This window comes from Canis lupus, chromosome 2 (genome assembly GCF_048164855.1).
Source record: "Canis lupus baileyi chromosome 2, mCanLup2.hap1, whole genome shotgun sequence".
Lineage (NCBI taxonomy): Eukaryota > Metazoa > Chordata > Mammalia > Carnivora > Canidae > Canis > Canis lupus.
Window position 1 is genome coordinate 68,687,545 of NC_132839.1, and position 21,988 is coordinate 68,709,532.

The following is a 21,988-nucleotide window of genomic DNA, read 5'->3' on the forward strand; positions in this document are numbered from 1 at the left end:
TAATAATATTTTCATGGAAGAAAATAACAGCAGGAAATCAAACAAAACAAACAAGTAATTGATGGAGTATGAGAGTGCTGACAGATTAGAGATGTTGCCAGCCTCAAGTCAACAAATGTCACCTCAGCTCAATTCTGCTCATGGGATTCATATGATAATCAAATAAGGCTACATATAAAAATATTTGGTGAACTGTAAAGTGCCCTAAAAATACAAGTCTGTTGCTCATTTTGTTTTCTTAGACGATCTCCTGCAAAGCCATCAATTATGGCTTATGATTCAGTGGTTCATAGATCAATGTTCAATTGGTTAGACTGGTCAGAGTTCAACTCTCCTAGCTTATGAGTATGTTTTCACTTTCTTAAATATTGATATAGATGTAGATAAATAGATACATACACACTAAAGTATGTATATGTACGTGTGGGTGTGTAATATAAGGATACATACTTATTTAATCCTCCCAATAATTGTAATATGGGACATATGCAGGGTAATGATTGGTTTAGATAATAAAATTGAGACTCAGAGGCAAGGTGTCTGCTCACATTGGGGCAAGAATCTCGGATTTCTTACTCATCCTGGTCTTTAGCTCGATGTCACACTATCACCTTATCAGAGTATCTATGGCACATCCCTGTTTCTTCCCTCCTCACCCCTCTGTCACATTTCCCATTTATCTCTACATACACCCACATACATTTATATATATTCATATAAATGTCTGATGGTTTGCTCTCTCTGCCACCCTTCCCCTGTATATCCAAGCACATGCAGAGGAAAGTTACTTTTCAAAAAAGTTGAATATTTTGTTATACAGAGATACAAAGTTGAATAAGACAGACTCCCTCAACAAAGTTGATGCTTCTACCCCTAGCAAGAAAGAGGAAACAATGCCGTGAGGGAAAAAGAAGAAGGAAGAAAAACCCACTCCTTGGATCCTTTCAGTTTTTATGTTTCACTGTGTTTCAATGAGAGTGTAGCAATCTGTTTCATCTGCTAGGGTATCATTTATCCATCATATTATTTATCAACAAATGCACCCAAGTGCCAGACACTTAGTAGCATTTCAGTAACATTGGTCTGATGGCTTTTGTGGGTGTCTATTTCCTAAATTAATAAATGGATAAAATTTTCATTTAAAAATAATATTGGTACAACCCATTGCTTCCCCTTTATCTCCTAATAGATAGTAAAGTTTAACCTAATCATTTTATTCGTTGAATATAGGCAGTAGGTGAAGGACGTGGCAAAATATTGCATTGGAGACAGAAGCTAAACTCAGAGATAATCTACAGTAGTGCACATACATAGTGAATATATCTTTATAACCAAACATGAATATAAAAACAGCAAGGAGGAGCTAGTATACCAAGAACTGCAATGTCTGTACTCCTACCAATCCCTTTCTTGTATTAGGGAATTTAAAATGCATGATAACAACAATATTGAAGTTGTGTTAAATTAATGTTTTCCTGGCTGGAGGAAATCCTGGCTATGAAAGCATTCTCCATGGGAAGTTGTTTACAACCTGGCTCCAGGTTCATGTCTGAAATTATTAGGCAGGGGCTAACCATTCTAAGATGTTTTTCTAGTCCATTTCTTTAATTTGGGATTTTATGCTAGCCATCATAGAAGGGAGGGTTGAGAGTGTGTGAGGCTACAGTAAGAAGGAAGACACAGATACATAGATTAGAATTTAGCTAATGAGGACTAATCTACATCAAACTACAGACATGACATCTGGGGATTTTGAAATCAACAATACTAGGAGCTGGCCAAATGAAAATCAAGAGAGTCCAGAAAATGTTTCTTTCTAGTTCCATTTTTTTCTTTAATGTCACTTTCCCATCACTAATTGAATCTTTTCTAGTTTTCATACCTCTATTTTTCTAGGTCAGTTTGCATTCGTGTGTCACCAATTTTGTTTTTGTCATTTGTACAAAATCCACACTAAAACTCAACTTTGAAAAATTTAGTTCAACTAAACAAAAGATTTAACTTTTACTACAAATTATTTATTGCATAATTCCTATGTGTTAGATTCTTGGCCTGAAATAAGATGGATCTGGAGAGATGGGTAGCAAAGAATTACAATCTAATCAAAGTATCCTGTGAGGGATCTGTGTGTGGGGTGATAGAGAGCAGGAGAAAAGCAGCTGTCTGTCTATCCATCTTCTATCTATTATCTAGCTATGAATTCATGTATCATAAATTCGCATACCTATTCTCTCTATAGATATATATTTGTGAATATATTGTATGTATATATGTCTTTCTATATGTACGTATTTGTATATATCTATATATACATATTATCTATATATACATGCATATATATGATTATACAGATTTATTATATACACAGATTTTATATAATTTTACAAATATCTTATCAGAGAATACTTTTTTCTTTACATTTCTTTTTTTCTCTTAAAACTATGAGTGGAGATGACCAACTGTTAAAATCCACTTTCTTTCCTCCTATAATATTAGAATTGTAACTAAGCACCCAGTTTTCCAGTTCCTCTTGAATGTCTTTCACTGTGAAATCTCTATTCAAGTAAACCAATATCTATAATTTAAGATTTTAAACATGTCAGGCTAAAGCTATAAATAGTAACCTTTTCCTATTTTTGATGTAAACATTTTCCTATTTTGCTCTCTTATGACTTTTCATTATACTTTTATTATTTTCTTGCTGTGAATATATTATTTTTTACATAAACAATCATATCCTCCCTTTCCATATAATCTCTTCCATAACATTTCAAGTTTTATAAGATTATGAACGATTCACAGAGATGATTAATATTTCATTTATTTTTTTAATATTTCATTTAGAATTGTTTATTAATTTATGATTTACACCTAGTACATTGCATTAGAGTTATTTATGTTAGTGTCTCCTTTGCTTATTCTTATGTATTTCCTTACAACTTGTTAAATAGATAAGATACATTCTTAATTGAATTGAGTGGAATTAGAAGCCCTTTGAGTCAATTTTTCATAATATGTGAAAGATGGCGGTCAATAAAAAGTTTTAATTATACTATATTATAAATACACACCTCACAGGTCTTTATAGATAGAAAAAATCTCAATGTATAGAGCTGTAAGTCAGGTATTGCACCTGATTTTATATACATATTAAAGAATCCTCACTACAATCTTTTCAATTAGGACTGTGACCTCAAAGAATCAGTATTTTAGAGGAAGAAACTTAAAGAGATATGTGGCTACCCCTACTCACATAATGTAATGGGTGATAGACTAGAGACTCAGTCATTAACCTTTTGATGACAAATGCTGAGCCACATCAGGGATCAGTTTGTGAGCTGCATGAAAAATGTGGAAATCCCCAGAAACATATTCCAATAGTGCTATTGCCTACAAGGATTACTTTTGGCTACCGGACAATGGAAGACCTATCTCTTAGGCCTGTAGCCCACAGCCTTTATCACTCCTCTTGTGATAAGCTTGCAGAGCTTTTGCCAGTGCATTTCCCTCTCTTGTGTGGGATCTGCTTACTTGGTATTAGGAAAATTGAAGTATTACTGGAAGAAAATGGCTAAGGTACATGAAACAGTTGCTCAGCCCTTGTCTCAGAGACAGTGTGCCATCTTAAAATCTGGATTTTGAATAAATTATTATAAATGAAGATACAACCCTTGAAAGGTGTCGTGTTGTGTTTTTTTTTTTGTTTTTGTTTTTGTTTTTGTTTTTTTGCTATACCAAATGAGGGGTGCAAGCCTATAATAGTAAGGAATAAATCACTTTTTGCATCAGAGTAAGAAAACTGTGGTCTTGGAATTTGATGGACTTTGGCTCTAATCTGTGATTTGATACTTGCCAACAAGTTACTTCCTTTTTAAATTTTAGCTTGTCTAAGATTAGAAAAAAAAATGTTTTAGTATTTTGTGAAGGTTAGAGATGACAGGTATAAAGTACTCAGAACACTCAGTTATATAAAAGTTACCCAACAAAGGCTCCCTCTCCCAGTGCTCAGATACAAATACCCTTGGCACCTTTTGAAGGTTTTCATTAATATCCCTGGACTCTGAGTCAATTGTGACTGGACTCATGTACATAGAGTACATTATAACATATAGTATTAACCTCATTAGTTGTGAAGTTTGTGAGTATGAGAGCATAGAGCAGGAAAGCTCTGTTTTCTTCTAACTACTCTTCAGTCAGGCACTTGGGAGCTACCTGTGGGAAGAGCAGACACCTGCCCAGCAGTATCATACAGCAGCACAAAGAGTGGAGACCTCCCTTTACCCTGTCAGTGCAGAAGAGAGCTAGAGCTCTCCAAGTCTGATACTCACTAGTACTAAATATACACCTCAATAATCATCACTCTTATGCAGAGGAGCAAAAGCAGGGAGAGAATAGCATAGGATTCTCGTCCATATTTTCCTGAGAGGGCTGATATCTTATCAACCTTTCCCATTTTGTGGGTTGGTGTAAAAATAGAGTAAGAAGAAAAGAAAGTATGTCTATTAGGATGCTTTAACAGAGAGTAATAGAAATTTTTTTAAATTTTTTATTGGTGTTCAATTTACTAACATACAGAATAACCCCCAGTGCCTGTCACCCATTCACTCCCACCCCCCGCCCTCCTCCCCTTCTACCACCCCTAGTTCGTTTCCCAGAGTTAGCAGTCTTTACGTTCTGTCTCCCTTTCTGATATTTCCCACACATTTCTTCTCCCTTCCCTTATATTCCCTTTCACTATTTTTTATATTCCCCAAATGAATGAGAACATATAATGTTTGTCCTTCTCCGACTGACTTACTTCACTCAGCATAATACCCTCCAGTTCCATCCACGTTGAAGCAAATGGTGGGTATTTGTCATTTCTAATAGCTGAGTAATATTCCATTGTATACATAAACCACATCTTCTTTATCCATTCATCTTTCTTTTTTTTTCTTTTTTCTTTTTTAATTTATTTTTTATTGGTGTTCAATTTACTAACATACAGAATAACCCCCAGTGCCCGTCACCCATTCACTCCCACCCCCCGCCCTCCTCCCCTTCCAACACCCCTAGTTCATTTCCCAGAGTTAGCAGTCTTTACGTTCTGTCTCCCTTTCTGATATTTCCCACACATTTCTTCCCCCTTCCCTTATATTCCCTTTCACTATTATTTATATTCCCCAAATGAATGAGAACATATAATGTTTGTCCTTCTCCGACTGGCTTACTTCACTCAGCATAATACCCTCCAGTTCCATCCACGTTGAAGCAAATGGTGGGTATTTGTCATTTCTAATAGCTGAGTAATATTCCATTGTATACATAAACCACAGCTTCTTTTTCCATTCATCTTTCGTTGGACACCGAGGCTCCTTCCACAGTTTGGCTATTGTGGCCATTGCTGCTATAAACATCGGGGTGCAGGTGTCCCGGCGTTTCATTGCATTTGTATCTTTGGGGTAAATCCCCAACAGTGCAATTGCTGGGTCGTAGGGCAGGTCTATTTTTAACTGTTTGAGGAACCTCCACACAGTTTTCCAGAGTGGCTGCACCAGTTCACATTCCCACCAACAGTGTGAGAGGGTTCCCTTTTCTCCGCATCCCCTCCAACATTTGTTGTTTCCTGCCTTGTTAATTTGCCCCATTCTCACCGGTGTGAGGTGGTATCTCATTGTGGTTTTGATTTGTATTTCCCTGATGGCAAGTGATGCAGAGCATTTTCTCATATGCATGTTGGCCATGTCTATGTCTTCCTCTGTGAGATTTCTCTTCATGTCTTTTGCCCATTTCATAATTGGATTGTTTGTTTCTTTGGTGTTGAGTTTAATAAGTTCTTTATAGATCTTGGAAACTAGCCCTTTATCTAATATGTCATTTGCAAATATCATCTCCCATTCTGTAGGCTGTCTTTGAGTTTTGTTGACTGTATCCTTTGCTGTGCAAAAGCTTCTTATCTTGATGAAGTCCCAATAGTTCATTTTTGCTTTTGTTTCTTTTGCCTTCGTGGATGTATCTTGCAAGAAGTTACTGTGGCCGAGTTCAAAAAGGGTGTTGCCTGTGTTCTTCTCTAGGATTTTGATGGAATCTTGTCTCACATTTAGATCTTTCATCCATTTTGAGTTTATCTTTGTGTATGGTGAAAGAGAGTGGTCTAGTTTCATTCTTCTGCATGTGGATGTCCAATTTTCCCAGCACCATTTATTGAAGAGACTGTCTTTCTTCCAATGGATAGTCTTTCCTCCTTTATCGAATATTAGTTGACCATAAAATTCAGGGTCCACTTCTTGCTGGTTCAACACCCGTAAAACAATCAATGTGATTCATCATATCAGCAAGAGAAAAACCAAGAACCATATGATCCTCTCATTAGATGCAGAGAAAGCATTTGACAAAATACAGCATCCATTTCTGATCAAAACTCTTCAGAGTGTAGGGATAGAGGGAACTTTCCTCGACATCTTAAAAGCCATCTATGAAAAGCCCACAGCAAATATCATTCTCAATGGGGAAGCACTGGGAGCCTTTCCCCTAAGATCAGGAACAAGACAGGGATGTCCACTCTCACCACTGCTGTTCAACATAGTACTGGAAGTCCTAGCCTCAGCAATCAGACAACAAAAAGACATTAAAGGCATTCAAATTGGCAAAGAAGAAGTCAAACTCTCCCTCTTCGCTGATGACATGATACTCTACATAGAAAACCCAAAAGTCTCCACCCCAAGATTGCTAGAACTCATACAGCAATTCGGTAGCGTGGCAGGATACAAAATCAATGCCCAGAAGTCAGTGGCATTTCTATACACTAACAATGAGACTGAAGAAAGAGAAATTAAGGAGTCAATCCCATTTACAATTGTACCCAAAAGCATAAGATACCTAGGAATAAACCTAACCAAAGATGTAAAGGATCTATACCCTCAAAACTATAGAACACTTCTGAAAGAAATTGAGGAAGACACAAAGAGATGGAAAATATTCCATGCTCATGGATTGGCAGAATTAATATTGTGAAAATGTCAATGTTACCCAGGGCAATATACACGTTTAATGCAATCCCTATCAAAATACCATGGACTTTCTTCAGAGAGTTAGAACAAATTATTTTAAGATTTGTGTGGAATCAGAAAAGACCCCGAATAGCCAGGGGAATTTTAAAAAAGAAAACCATATCTGGGGGCATCACAATGCCAGATTTCAGGTTGTACTACAAAGCTGTGGTCATCAAGACAGTGTGGTACTGGCACAAAAACAGACACATAGATCAGTGGAACAGAATAGAGAGTAATAGAAATTTAATCTCAAATGGATGTGAATATTAAGGAAACATGTGAGTTCAGATGTGAAAGAATTCAAAGGTGGGTGAGCTTCAAGATTGATCAATCCAACTGTTAACAATATCATCAGGTCAGCCACTAGTTCTGTCCTAAGGCAAGTTCTACCATGATTATAATATACCTGTTAGTAGCTCAGGATGCAATTTTCTCATTCTTGACTTGGAGGAAAGAGTAAACCAGGCTTGTGTTTATAAAAGCCAGAAAGCATCTTTCTCAGGAACCCCATGCAAGCTTCTCTGCTCATTTGCCCAAAATGACTTAGAGTATTTTATCCCTATGTGAATTATGAGCAAGAGGGCTTAGAATAATCAGCTAGAGTGGAAGAGATGTTGGAAAAATAGCATTTTGCTACAGAAGACTTCCTTCTAAAACCTGAAGCCTATTTGCTGGATTCAAGTATGCATGGCTTCACCCTGGCAGTAGCAATGCTCATCTCAGGACCTCCAATAATTTGTGTGGCTGGATTCTCTATATCTACCCCTGCTGGGTGCTGAACCTGATGGTCTAGAGATGAAAACTAAAAATAGACATTTCCCTGAGTCTTTATTTGGAAGGAGAAACTACTTTCAAATATTGAAGCAACTGAGTGTAGACTGTCATTTAGGCTGTAAATGATCTTCCTTTTTGTTTGTATCAAATAAACTCAAGTGTGCATTTTCTGAGAGAGTTTTATTTTTCTGAACCTACAATAATATTTTTTAAAAAGACTTATTTTATAACCCTTACAATCATCTCTGAACACATTCTTACACTCTTGATGCTTTGGTTAACAGAAATGATGATGTGTTTTTTCAAGTTTATAATACACTTGAACATTAGCTCCTGGAGAACTCACCAGATTGTATTCCATTTCAACAGTGCTTAAATGGGATATTTTTTGATCCAAATGAATAGATTTTTTTTTTAGTCGGAAGACTTTCTGGACATAAAACAATACTCACAAAATATGTGGAGTACTGAAGAGAAAATTATTCTTGAAACATAGGGATTGAATTTTCTTAGAAATTCACATGGGTTCAAAATTAAGAGATATTCAACACAATGTCCTTGGTCAGCTCTGAATTGTTCCTTAGGGAATACAAAGGTTACCTATTTTGAAATACACTGTTTCAAAAACAATTTACCAAATTGCCTCAATTTCCTTTCTGAATTTTGGCCATTTGTGAAATAAAAAATATGGTTGGCTGTAATTGTAAATTGTTGGGAACTTCAATTTCCAAAATATAAGTTAATATTTGAGTAGATTAATGCCAAAGTTGTTCTGGATGAATTTCTGAGGCATTGCCTCATAAAAATGACATTCGTTTGTGGGAGATCTAGAAAGAAATACAATATTATCTTTCCATCACACCTCAGAAGATATATAGAGCTCTCTAAAAATCTTCAAGTATAATTTAAGGACTTGGCATGTCCAACAAATTTACCATTCAAAGGTCCTGTCCTCGTATTGTGGCCTCACAGTTGGTGAGTTTAGAGTGGGTTTACCTTTCATCTTTTGTACTGGAGGTAGAGTAAAGTTTAGAGTGGGTTTAGAGTGATTTGCCTTTTAGGTTTAGAGTGATTTGCCTTTTGTCTTTTGTATATAAGAGACTTGGTGTGCTAGTCTGACTAAAGCTGACGGACTGTCCTCATGAACTGAAGATAATACCTGTGGATAAGGAGCACATCTGTATGGTTTGAAGTGGTTTGTTGAAATGCTGTGATCTAGGAGGTTAGGTAATAGAGGACAAAGAATGACATCCTCCCATTGGGGTGATCAAAGATAAGGCAGTTCCCTTGAGCTCAGGCAGTGATTGTTTTCAACAAGGGTAAACTGTTCTATTCTCTGTGAAGAATTCATATAGATGTCAGTCTTACTAACACTGAAAGCCACATTAGGGTTACCAGTGAAGTATCTAACCACCAGCGTTTCCTTTTTTTTTTTTTTTTTTAAGATTTTATTTATTAATTCATGAGAAACACAGAGAGAGAGAGAGAGAGAGAGAGAGGCAGAGACACAGGCAGAGGGAGAAGCAGGCTCCATGCAGGGAGCCCGACGTGGGACTCGATCCCAGGACTCCAGTAACACACTCTGGGCTGAAGGCAGATGCTTAACCACTGAGCCACCCAGGCATCCCACCACCAGTGTTTCCACTTATTCTAGATATAAATTTTTATTACTAGTGGGGATCAGTGCATATTTTTGAAAATCTAATAAAGCTGATCATTTTCCATTTTGTTTAATAATTTTTACTGGTGTAGAAATAGTTTTATAATACTGACACATTTTAACATATTATCATATTACAAATGTTAACAAACAAAACAAAACAAAACAAAAAGCTAGAAGGTATCTGAGAATGACAGCCAGGGCATATGGTAAATCCCCAAAATGCTGGTTAATATTGCCAGATTTTATTTTCCAATTTCCTTTTCCTTACAAAAATCATATGACTAAATGTAAAGTGATAGTAGGGGTTATTTATTGAATTTAAACTGCTAATCCATCCAATTCTTCTACTTTTTCTACTTTGGAGTACATTCTGATCTGAGACAAACATCAAGTTGCCACTCAGTTCCAATTCCTCCAAGACACTTTTCCAATCCTACTTCAGATTAAGTAGTTTTTCTTTTCTAAAAGAGAAGATTGGAATGGATGATAACCAAAGTCATTGACAGTTGGGAATCCATGTGGTATTATGATCCACTGTGACACTGCTTAGGTAATATAGGCAAATTCTAATAATCCTCAGTGTGATTGTATTAGAAAGTGGAGTCTCTGGGAGGTGACTCCGTCATGACATGAAAGCACAGCCTTCATGAATAAAATTAGTGCCCATATATATTAGACTGCAGAGAGATGCCTTGCCCCTTTGGCCACTTGAGGACACAGTGAAAAGACTGCTATCTATTAATAAAAAAGCTGGCTGACCCTAGACATCTGACTGTCTGGTGCCCTGATCTTGGACTTCCCAGCCTACAGAACTGTGAGAAATCAGTTTATGTTTTTTATAAACTATTCAGTCTATGGAATTTTATTATAATGGCCTGAACAGATTGAGACAGAAATTGACACTAAGCTGTGGGATGCTGTTGCAACAAATACCTAAAAATGTGCAGCTGGCTTTGAAATTGGGTCATGGGTAGAGGTTGTAAGTGTTTGGAGGTACATGCTAGAAAAGACTTTATTGCTGTCAAAGTACCAGTAAGGATGATTCTGGTGAAGACCCAGGAAGAAGAGATCTATAGGTAAGGTTTCAATCCTTTTAGAGAATCCTTAACTAATCCTGAACAAACTGTTATAGTAATATGGACAAAAAAGACCTTTCTGATGAGGTCTCAGACAGAAATAAGGAACATGTTGTTGGACACTGAAGGAAAGAAAATCTTTGTTATAAAGTGACAAAGAACATGGCTGAACTGTGTTCTTGGCCTGGAGGCTTGTGGAAAGTAAAATTTGAGAGCTCTGGAGTTGAATATTTGACTGAAGAAATGTCTAAGCAAAGTGTTAGAGGAGCAGTCTGATTCCTCCTGTTTATAGGAAGTATAAGAAGAGAGAAATGATTTCAAAGATGGAGTTTTTAATCAAACAGGAAACAAAACTTAAAGAATTGCACCATTTTCAGCTTATTCATATTGAAAAGAATCAGAAAGTCTCTCCAGGAATGGCCAAATAACCCTTTCTTAAGGAGATTAGGCAACAAGTAGATGGTCATTGAAGACATTGCAGGGAGGAAATTAGCTAAGAAAAGCATACAGAATAAAAAGGTAGAGGACTGATGTCATATGAATGGGTGCAGAGGGGCAATTCAGTTCATAGGAGTCTCCAAATATCCCTTTCCTAAAAAGGATAAGAGCCATTGGATTTAAGGCCTATCCTAAGCTAGGACCACCTCACCTCAACCTGACTGTATCTGCAAAGACACCTGATCTAAAAAGATCATATTCAGGAGTTAAGATTTTAGCATATCTTTCTGGGGACACAATTCAACATACAAAAGCAGCAAACACAATTGTTGAATGTATAGAGTTCCTAGTGCAGAAATCAAGGCAGGAAACTATGAGCTTCATGCCTAACAGTCCATATTACCTCAAAAAATTGAAATACACAGTTACCTGAGAGGTAGAAGGGAAATGCTGGTCTATAAATTCCAATACACACTGAAAAACACTTTTATCAAAGTCTGATTATGGCTGTTGTGGGACACAGCAGAGGGAGTAGGTAGGTAGGTATAGGCTGGGAGGTAGAAAGGTTTCTTTTGAGGAGAGGACATGGACTTCTATGTAAGATGGGTAGAAAAAATGCCCCTGTGGGGAGCCTGCTTCTCCCTCTGCCTATGTCTCTGCCTCTCTCTTTGTGTCTCACATGAATAAATAAACAAAATCTTTTAAAAAATGTTCCAGAGAAATCACATGTGGTTGGAGACAATTACAGGCAGATAGAGGACCATGGGAAAAGGTGTAGGGCTGCAGAAAGGCCAGAGAACTTCATTAACTGCCATGGTGCCACAGCCAGCTGTGGGAGGACCCTACATTGGAGCTCAGTATTTACTCAAAATTCCTTTTTCTTCCACTCTGCCACCCTGGAAAAGAAAAGAGGGATGCTGATTCTAGTACAGCAGTGTTTCTGTTCTGATTGAGTATCCTCTTACTTACTGTCCCATTTTCAATCCCAAAAGGCCTTGAGGCTTAATGAAATGCACAAGGTGGAAGCAATGATTAATGCACCCGGGCCAAGGAGCTGCAGGAGTGGGGATGCCTGCCTCCTCACAGAGATGCCATTGTTCTTCCCTGAGACGATGTCCCTCCCTCTCACACCCTGACCACTGCTTCCCCAAGCAGAGTGTTTATGTGTTGAGTGCAACACTCCGTGGACTTTGGGGCCTAATGGGGTGTGAGAGGGGGCCTGGGGTTTTTCATCTTGTTTTCAGCTGTACAAACACCACACACTTTCCTCATCCACTCAGGGTCTAAGTTCAGGCCTTCTAAGATACCAGAGGCTGCAAGGTGGTGGCAGGGACTCCACAAGTCAAAAAAGAGGGACCAGGCACTTTCCCCCCTAACACCAAACACATTCAAAGTGTTTATTTTCTCAGCCCCCATCTAAGCTCTCAGATAAACAACTCATTGGTGGTTGATACTTTAGGGCTCCTCAGAAGCTTTGTTTAAAGGCAGCAGGATGGGCTCTCCATTGTCCAGAGAAAGTAGAACCTGCTTCCCCAAAATGCAGTTAGAAAAAATGAATTAAGAAATTTTTTTCCTGCCTGTCATGTTTTTTTCTTCCTTCTTTCATCTTTCCTTCTTGCCTCTCTCCCTCCTTTATTCCTCCTTCCTTTCCCTCTCTCTTTCTAACTTGTTAGCATTGACTTAAGACTTAAGAAAGCAGCATCTGCTGTACTCTTGGCTGCTCGGGTTTATACACCTTTCTGTAAACCCCTCCCCTTGAGTGAGAGCAGGATCTGTGATTGGCTTATTATGAACAGAATATAGTGAAGGTGATGGAATATCACTTCGGTGGTTATTACATTATATAAGATCTTTGTTGCTAGTGGACATGTTACTATTGAGACTTTCTCTCTTGATGACCTTGGAGAAATAAAGATCAAAATTGGGAGTCCTATATCACAAGAAGGTAAGGGTGTTTTACGGCCGACAGCTCACAATGGGCTGGGTCCCTCAGTCCTACAACTGCAAGCAAATGAGTTTTGCCGACAATTCTGCCCAAAGGAAAGACACACCTGGAAAGATATCAAAATCTGGACGTGCAGACCTTCTCAATATAGTCCTTTCTCTTTGTTCTGCTCTAATGAGGCATATTTAGCCACTTTCTGTTTCAGAGTGTTATTTTGATTTTCTTTAGGCTTGATTATGATACCAATCTCTTTGTCATTCAAGACATGTGGAGTTGTCCAAATGGTTTTCTGAAGCTTCCCTTACTTTATTTAAGTGTTAGGCTGGGCATGTGAATAAGAGGACACACTCTATCCTTTAGAGAAAGGTAAAGAAAAGCATTATACTCCAGGAGTAGCAGTCTCCTAGAGGCTCCCATTACTAATAGAGTCTTTATCTTGAATTCCTCCTCTCTTCTTTCTTCCTTCATCTCTCCCTCCTATCTCTCTCTCTCATTTTCTCTCTCCTTCTTCTTCTCCTCCTTCTCCTTCTTCATTATCATCATCTTGAATTCTTCCTTTTTACATTGCCTTATATGCCCTGGTGGTAGGTAATGGGTTGATGGCAAGTTTAGTGGCACCATCTTTGCAAGTTCTGTACACATGGTTTTCAGTATGGGGGGCTTAGCTGAAAGACAGAAATAGAGTGAATCTATTTTACTGTTTTTTTTAAGGGGGGAGAGGTAAAGGGAGAGAGAGAGAGAATCTTAAGCAGACTCCACAACCAGTTTGGAGACCTAGGTGGAGCTCACTCAGGACCCTGAGATCATGACCTGAGCCATCATCAGGAGCCTGATGCTCAACCAGCTGAGCCACCCAGATGCCCCATCTATTTTACTATTTTCTTTATCCAATATACATTTTGGAACAAGTTGCTTTTTCTCTGATCATCAGTTGCATCACCCATACAAAGGGAGTATTAATAATGCTGACCTGTCAGTGTCATAAACCTGGCAATGAGGAAGTGCACAATAACTCTTTTATTCTTAGGAGTGGTCAGTCTTGCAAATACCCACTATTAGCTTCAGCATGGAGGGACCTGGAGGGTATTCTTCTGAGTGAAATAAGTCAATCGGAAAAGGACAAACATTATATGGTCTCATTCATTTGGGGAATATAAAAATTAGTGAAAGGGAATAAAGGGAAAGGAGAGAAAATAAGTGAAAATATCAACGAGGGTGACAAAAACATGAGAGACACCTAACTCTGGGAAATGAACAAGGGGTAGTGGAAGGGGAAGTGGGTGGGTTGTTGGGGTTACTGGGTGATGGGCAATGAGGAGGGCACTTGGCGGGATGAGCACTGGGTGTTATGCTATATGTTGGCAAATTGAACTCCAATAAAAAAAATTAAAAAAAGGAGTGGTCAGTCTTCCCCTTGGGTTGCTCTAGCAAAGAGGTTAGAAGCTTAGATTAAAAGAAGGGAATCTTAAGTTTAAATCTCAACTCTGCTGCATACCAGCTCATTAATGTTGTACCATAAATAATTTATCTCTGTCATGATTTTCTCATCTGAAAATAGGGATAATAATAGTATTTCCCAAATAGGGTTATTATAATAACCTGCATTAGCCAGCACCTGCCACACATAAAATGTTCAGAAATATTAGCTACTTTTAATATGAATACAATGTTAATTACTGTTACACAAATATCAACAAGATATATCCTGGGATGTTTTATACAAATGACCACTCACTTTCTCAGTGATAAAAATCTATAATGATACAATTTTTGTGCTGAAACTATTTGTCTTAGAACACTGTAAAATAGGGGGTTTATAAACAACAGAAATATATTTTTCACAGTTCTGGAGGCTGAAGTCCAAGATCAAGGCACTGGCAGGCTGAATGAGTGGTGAGAGCTTGCTTTCTTGTTCCGAGGTAGATAACATCCTTTCACTGTATACTCATAGAGATGTCTCTGAGGGTTTCTGTCATAAAAATATTAATCTCATTCATGACAGCTATGTTCTGTTGACCCCATCACTTCCCAGAGGCTCCTCCTCCTAATACCATCACATTGGGAGTTACAGTTTCAACACAGGATTTTTTTGCAGGGAGCATACTTAGTCGATAGCATTCTTCCTTGGTCTCCCCAAATGAATGTCTTGCTCTATGCAAAACATGTTCATTCCCTCCCAACACCCCTAAAGTCTCAGTTTGTTCCAGCATCAATTCTAGTCTAAAATCCAAAGTCTTATCTGATGAACCACTAATCTGGATTTCTACTCCAACTTTTTAAGTCCATCTTTCCTGTTGCAGCTATAGTAAACTCTGTAAAATGGAAATCAGATTATGGTACTTTCCTGTTTATTTATTTATTTATTTATTTATTTATTTATTCATTTATTTATTTTTAAGTAGGCTCTAGGCTCAGTGTGGAGCTTAATGTGGATCTTGAATCATAATCCTGGGATCAAGACCTGCGTGGAGATTAAGAGTAGGGTGCTTAATCCTGTTTTATTCATTTTAGAGTCTCTCCTTAACCACTTATACAATAACCTCTATAAGCTGCTCTTGCTCGCATCTTCAATTTCTCCCCCACCACCTCTTTCACCTCTACTTTGCCTCACACATGGTGATCTAGACATACCCTAGTATTTTTGGTTCCCATGTGATAGATTTCCCATTTCTCTATGCCTTTGTTCAAGAATGTCCTTCATCAGAAGCTACATAGTGAAAAGCTCTCACCTCCCATGACTGAGCAAGCATCATTCTTGCTCACCCCAGCCTCAGATGGGATTACCACATTCTTTGTGTCTGGGGACATCCCATGGCTGCTTTTGGCCAAAAGTTTTGCATTTTGCTTGCATAACCTTTTTTTTCCCATTAGAGTGAGAAGACATTTAGGACATGCACTATGACTTGCACATCCATATATTCCCATTGCCCTTCATAAAGTTAGATAGACACACAGTGGGCATACACTGAGTTAACAGAGGAATAGATTGATAAACTAGTGGATGAATCTACTAGAGATAGAAACCTTCATCCTATCTTCCTCTCAGGGTTTATGATGAAATGAGATGATGAGTATCAAAATGTCTAAATGTAGACCCTAAAGAATTGTAGACAACCACAGAGTAAATAATCTTATGCCTAATTTGAAAGGAAATCCCTCATATTGCCATTGTTACCCTAGGATTTTCACTTTAGTATGTTCTTTGGGGGAGTCCCTAACAGGGTAGAAATTGAACAAGAATTCACAAAAGACTTTTCATCTTTTCTCTTTCATGTCTGCTAGGCTGGAGCAAAAACATGTCTGGACTGGAAAGCAGGAGATCTGAAATCTCATGGGACCTTGAGCAATTTACTTCCATTCTCTCTGCCATAGTTAGAAGGTGAGTCTTAGTATTGGTTGAAATATAATATATGCTGTTTGTGTTTTCATTTCACAGATGGAGAAACTGAAGATTGGAGAGGTTAAATAAGCTTAGGGTCGAGCCAGGACTGGAACGTTGCCTGGATTTTGGGTCCGTGTTCTTAACTGCTCTTAACTGTATGGTACATTGCCTTTCATGGAGTACATATTTGTTATAAGAGAGATGCTAAGAGAAACAATGAGATAGTCATCTAATTTTTGAAATAAAAATTGAGTTATGTAGAAAACTAAATTTTTCAGTCAGGTTATTTTCTTGAAAATAAAATTATTATGTTCCTCTAGGTCCTGATCTTAGCCTGAATTACTAAAAATAAGTCAGATAAGAGCTTGATACAGGGGATTATTTTGGGAAAACCCTCCAGGGAAGGAGTGGGAAGCTGGGATGTACAAAACAGAGAAGGAGAAAAGCCCATTTGAGAGTGCATTGTCACGTTGATCACAGCTGGGCAACTGGGGCTAATCCCTCTGGGGACTCTGATTAGTATTATCCCCAGCTCTCAATCCCTTATATGATGAATTTCCTGAAGGGATGGTTCTTTAGCCTCCCAAGGTGATATGTGCATCAGAACAGCTGCGTGTATTTCTGGGGTATCCCAAGCTGCAGAAGCTTAGAAGTTCTGGGGCAAGACTTACACAATCCAGCAGAAGCAAGGTGCAGTCAAGTCACACCTGTCCACAGCGGACTGCTGTGACAGTACCTAGTGTAAAAAGGTAGACAAAAGAAAAAGGAGGATGTGAGATGGAATACAGTAGGTATGTGCTACACTCTCTTTTTAACATATTAACAATGGACTCTGGAGGACTCCAAAGTGATGCCCTATCTGTACGGGCATCGGTGGGTTGCCCCGTATTAGTGTAGGTAGAAGAAATAATAGGAAAGCTTGACCTTGAGTGATGCCAGCCGATTGTGTCTTCTCATTTACCACACTGAGGTGTATATCAATGAGATATAGTGAGAACCTCTGGTCAAGTTTTTAAAGGAGAACTGAGTTAGCTAGAAACTGAGCCCTGTCCAGCAGATACTTTCTCCTTCCTGCTGCCTGGAATACAGACATCATAGATGGAGCTGCAGTGGTCATTCTGTGACCATGAAACAATCCTTGAGAATGGAAGTCACTTGCTAAGGATGGTGAGGATGGTGAAGAATGATAGAAGTTGCTTAGGTGTCTGATGCTATCTTTGATGTACCATCTACACCAGCCTTGTGTATTTCTAAACTTGCTTTTTGTAAGAAAAAAAAAAAAAACCTTAGTTTTTATTTTAAATACTCTTACATGCAGCCAAACCAGATCCTCAGTGATATATTTCTATTCTTGGTAATTGATACATTCATGTCCTTCCAAACAACGGTTGTTGACTTACTCTTTACTAGAGTTTGTTTGAAACAAAAGAAATAAGCTCAGTCATTTTCACTTAAATTAGAAGTAATGCATTATATAAAACTAAATTATTTGCAGAATCACAAGAGATATAATCCACATGAAGTAAAAATATCTGCTATGGGCAAGGTATGTCCAGAGCCTCCCCAACATGGAATCTGTTTTGTCACAGATGTCCAATTATCCTGAGTCTGGCATGTAATTTGTGAAGAAATACTAGATGGGAAATCAGAACTTGCTTTTGGAGGGAAAGTGGCAGTGGCCTAAAGTCCCTGACCCTGGAAAAAGATTGAGTTTATTTGCTTGGTTCAGTTTCTATAGAACTATAAGTAACTAGATACAGTGCCTTTAATATCAAGGCAATATGAATAGTGTGGAGGTGTTAGTCCATGGCTGGAGTACAGTGGCAGAAAGTTCTAGGATGGCTGCTGGCCATGCAAAACCACTTGCCATCACAAGAGGACAAACAGTTACTAAAATTGGCTTTGTCTTCCAAGAGCAGAGGGATCAACAGAGACCATATATTGCCAATTTAGTGGGCTGAAGATCAAATTATAAATTATTGTGAAACCTTGGGATATATAGTTTTTAAAATAAATGGTGATGATATATATATGCAATTGAATATTGCTCAGCCATCAAAAAGAATGAAATCTTGCCATTTGCAATGATGTGGATGGAACTAGAGGGTATTATGCTAAGTAGAATAAGTTAGTCAGAGAAAGAGAAATAACATATGATTTCACTCATATGTGTAATTGAGAAACAAAACAGATGAACACAGAGGAAGTGAAGGAAAAAGAAAATGAGATAAAAACAGAGAGAGAAGCAAACCATCAGAGGTTCTTTTTTTTTTTGTTTTTTTTTTGTTTTTTTTTTGTTTTTTTTTTTTTTTTCCATCAGAGGTTCTTAATGCTAGGAAACAAACAGGGTTGCCGGAGGGGAGGTGGGGGTGGATGGGGTAACTGGGGGATGGACATCAAGGAGGGCACGTGATGTCATGAGCACTGAGTGTTCAATGCAACTGATGAATCACTAAATTTTACTCCTGAAACTAATACTATACTATATATTAACTCACTTGAATTTAAATATAATCTTAAATATGTATATTTTTTTCAAAAAATTAAATTAAATGGCAAATAGCAAGTTGATGTGTATTTACAAGAAGGTGTGATATTTGAAAAATGATTCATGGAACACTGTAAACATAAAGTGGATTAGTATATAGAATTAATTTAATAAATTAGAAATGTCTCTTAGTGAAATTATTTCTCAGCTACAGTATAACATCACTGATTTTTTTATCAACTGAGATAAAACAAAATTAAAAATAGCTAATATTTACTATATGCTGATTTTCTGCAAGGCCTTGGCATATTTTATGTTTATTATTTCATTATTTAAGCTTCTCTATAGCCCAGTGATATAAGCACTCTAATGATTCCCATTTTACATAGTAGGGGTCAAGGAGAGGTTTGGCTAATTTTCCCAGAAGTCCACAGCTAGATTCTGGAAAGCCTGGTTTTGAGCTTGGATAGTAAGTAGTTTGACTAAACAGCCTGTGTGGCCTCTGCTGTGAGCACAAACACTAGATGAATGCTTCCATTCTCACACAGTAGGCCTTCCTAGGCGCAGTGCCTTGGTGTAGGATCTGTGGAGTAACTAAGGTGTTGGTTAGAGTGTTGTGCTATAATGCTTCCAACACCTTGCCCCTTCTCTATTCTCATAAAACACTCATCCAACTTGCTACTAATAGACTTCTTCCAGTCCCTTCACTCTCTTCCTCCTTCATTCCTTTCTTCTTTCCCTTCCTCTCTCCTTCCTTCCCTCCTTCCATACATATTGGCTTCCATACATATGTCTTCCATATATATAGTCAATTTTCAGTTTTCATGGTAGCTATGTTCTATAGTCACTATGAACACTGAATTAGCCAGGACTGAGCCATCGCTCCTAGGGGAAATACAGATTTAGCTTCCTGCAAGCTCTGGTCATAACATCTTCACCAACCAATCAATACATAATCTTGTCATGTGCATTTTCATTTAAAGACATCTTATTCAATATACACTGTTGATGCATTAGTATTGAACTCACAACCAACAGCACTATAGCTCATATCTGAATGAAGCTTATCTAATATATACACTTTCTCTGTAAAGTCCATCACAGCCTTCTTGCACTTAGAAACTTTAAACAGCCTTTTAACGCTACACTCAGGGACCATTTAAACAGTGAAATTCATCAACAAAATATGCAAAATGAGGAAACATGCACATTAAGTAGAAAAGAATATTTGTTTACAGTATGAGAGCTATAGCATGGAGAGAAAGCACTGGGTCACCTTGTTTGACCTCAGCTGGGAACATGTGTGTCAGGTGCTCACATTTTTTGTTACTTTGTCCATGTCCATTATTGACTATGAAAATGGCTTGGATATTGATTTAATTTAAATGAGTGAGAACACTTGCAAATACATGAGAATCAACTGTTTTCTGTTCCAAGTCTTGTGTGAGGCATTGAGGATCTAATAGTAAGCAAATAACAAAAACAGTCCCTTCTCACCAATAGTACAATATCTAGATGAAGGAAGTGGTTATTAATGAATAGTCACATAAATATAGAGAAAAACTCTTATAAGTACCATATTATATTGTGTTCCATAATTGATCAGTTTATTTATTCATCTAATTATTAATTTATTTAAAAGGACATTTTTGCATGTTTGCTATACATTAAGCACTATGTAAAATAGTCAAATGTATTATTACTGCCCATTTTTATTTGATCTTGTCACACCCTAAGGATGTTAGCCTCTTGAGGACAGGGAGAGCATCTTATACATTTTTATATTCCTTCACACATAGATAATTGTTTAATGGATTTGAGATCACGAGTCCCCAGGGTTCTGCTATTTTTTTAGTAAAATAAGGAAGTTTGACTAAACAGTCTCCATTGGCCCACTGAAGTCTGAGTCTATATGAATCACTCAATATTTGCTGAAATTGATTTATGGGAACTTCTCTCCTAGGACTTTCAGATAAGAAATTCAGTGGCAAACTCTGATACTTCAAGTAGGAAAGGCATGTATGAGCAGTGATAGAGTCCAATATTTGATTCTGAAGAGCAAACCTCTAACTTTTGCTTCTGTGGGGCTCCATGGCTGCAAGTAAATTTTAAAGATGCTATGTAAGCAGAGTGGGTAGTTCTCACAGTGAATATGAAAGCCCGGGAGCCACATTCTAGCACATTATGGGTAGTTTATGGAGCACATCAGTTCATAATGTGAGACAAACTGGCACCAGGGACTCCAATGGCTGCAGTCCAAGTGGCCCACAAAGGAAGAAACATGAAGGGAATGACAGCAAGAGAAGGTCTTAGGGTCCTCTCCTTACAACTGGAGTTTCTAATTCCTCAAAATGTTCCTTTAACAAAAGGCTCATGTCCTAGTCACTTTATACTTTGTGACTCTTGAAATGAGACATGTAGGCATTCATTTGTTCACTCAGTCATTTATTCGTTCATCATTTAATGAGCAAGGATTTGAGCCCTTAAAAAATGCCATGCAATGTGGCAGGTTTGGGAATTATGGGGGTGAAGGGAATTCTCTATATCCCTGACCAAATGGAATTTAAAGTCTAATGGGAAAAATCTATACTGGGACAGAGCATTGTACTATATAGGATCACAATCTGGGAGAACTAACCTTGTTCTACAAGGCCTCCTCCTTGATGAGTTAGAGTCAAAACTGACATGATGAGCAATGATATAAGGGATATAAGGGTGGGGAGGGCTGACTGGGGAATAAAAAGCCCTAGGCACAGAGTACATCTCTGTAAAGAGAGTGCCTGATCCTATAGTGTATTAAAAGTCCAGACTGGAAAGCAGGGAAGTAGTAGGAATTTGTGATGGAGCTGGGGAAGGAGGTGGATGGAGCCCAGGGCCTCCAAAGCCCCATAAACAATGGCGATATATATATATATATATATATATATATATATATATATATATCTCACATTCACCATAAAATAGGAAGATTTGGGGGGAATATTAAGCCACGGGAGGGACATGATCAGATTTGCATCCAATATGGGCTTTGCTATTCTGGGTGAAAATAGACTGTAGCCAGGACAAAGCATAAGTGGAAAAACTACTTAGGGGCTGTCATTATAATCCAGGCAAGGAATGTCCCTGGCTGGTACTCAGATGGCAGTTAAGAAGCTGGAGAGATACACTTGGATTCCTAACAGGAGGTAAAG

The 21,988-nt window shown here is 37.8% G+C and overlaps 1 long non-coding RNA gene across 3 annotated transcripts in view; it reads right to left on the reverse strand.

The window, feature by feature from the left end:
- Positions 1-21,988, reverse strand: part of LOC140610451 (uncharacterized) — a 194,097-nt gene that overhangs the window by 32,387 nt on the left and 139,722 nt on the right. For all 3 annotated transcript variants that reach the window (XR_012012107.1, XR_012012104.1, XR_012012102.1), the window contains one exon: positions 16,981-17,045. This is a non-coding gene — a long non-coding RNA (uncharacterized lncRNA). The remainder of the gene's footprint in view (positions 1-16,980; positions 17,046-21,988) is intronic.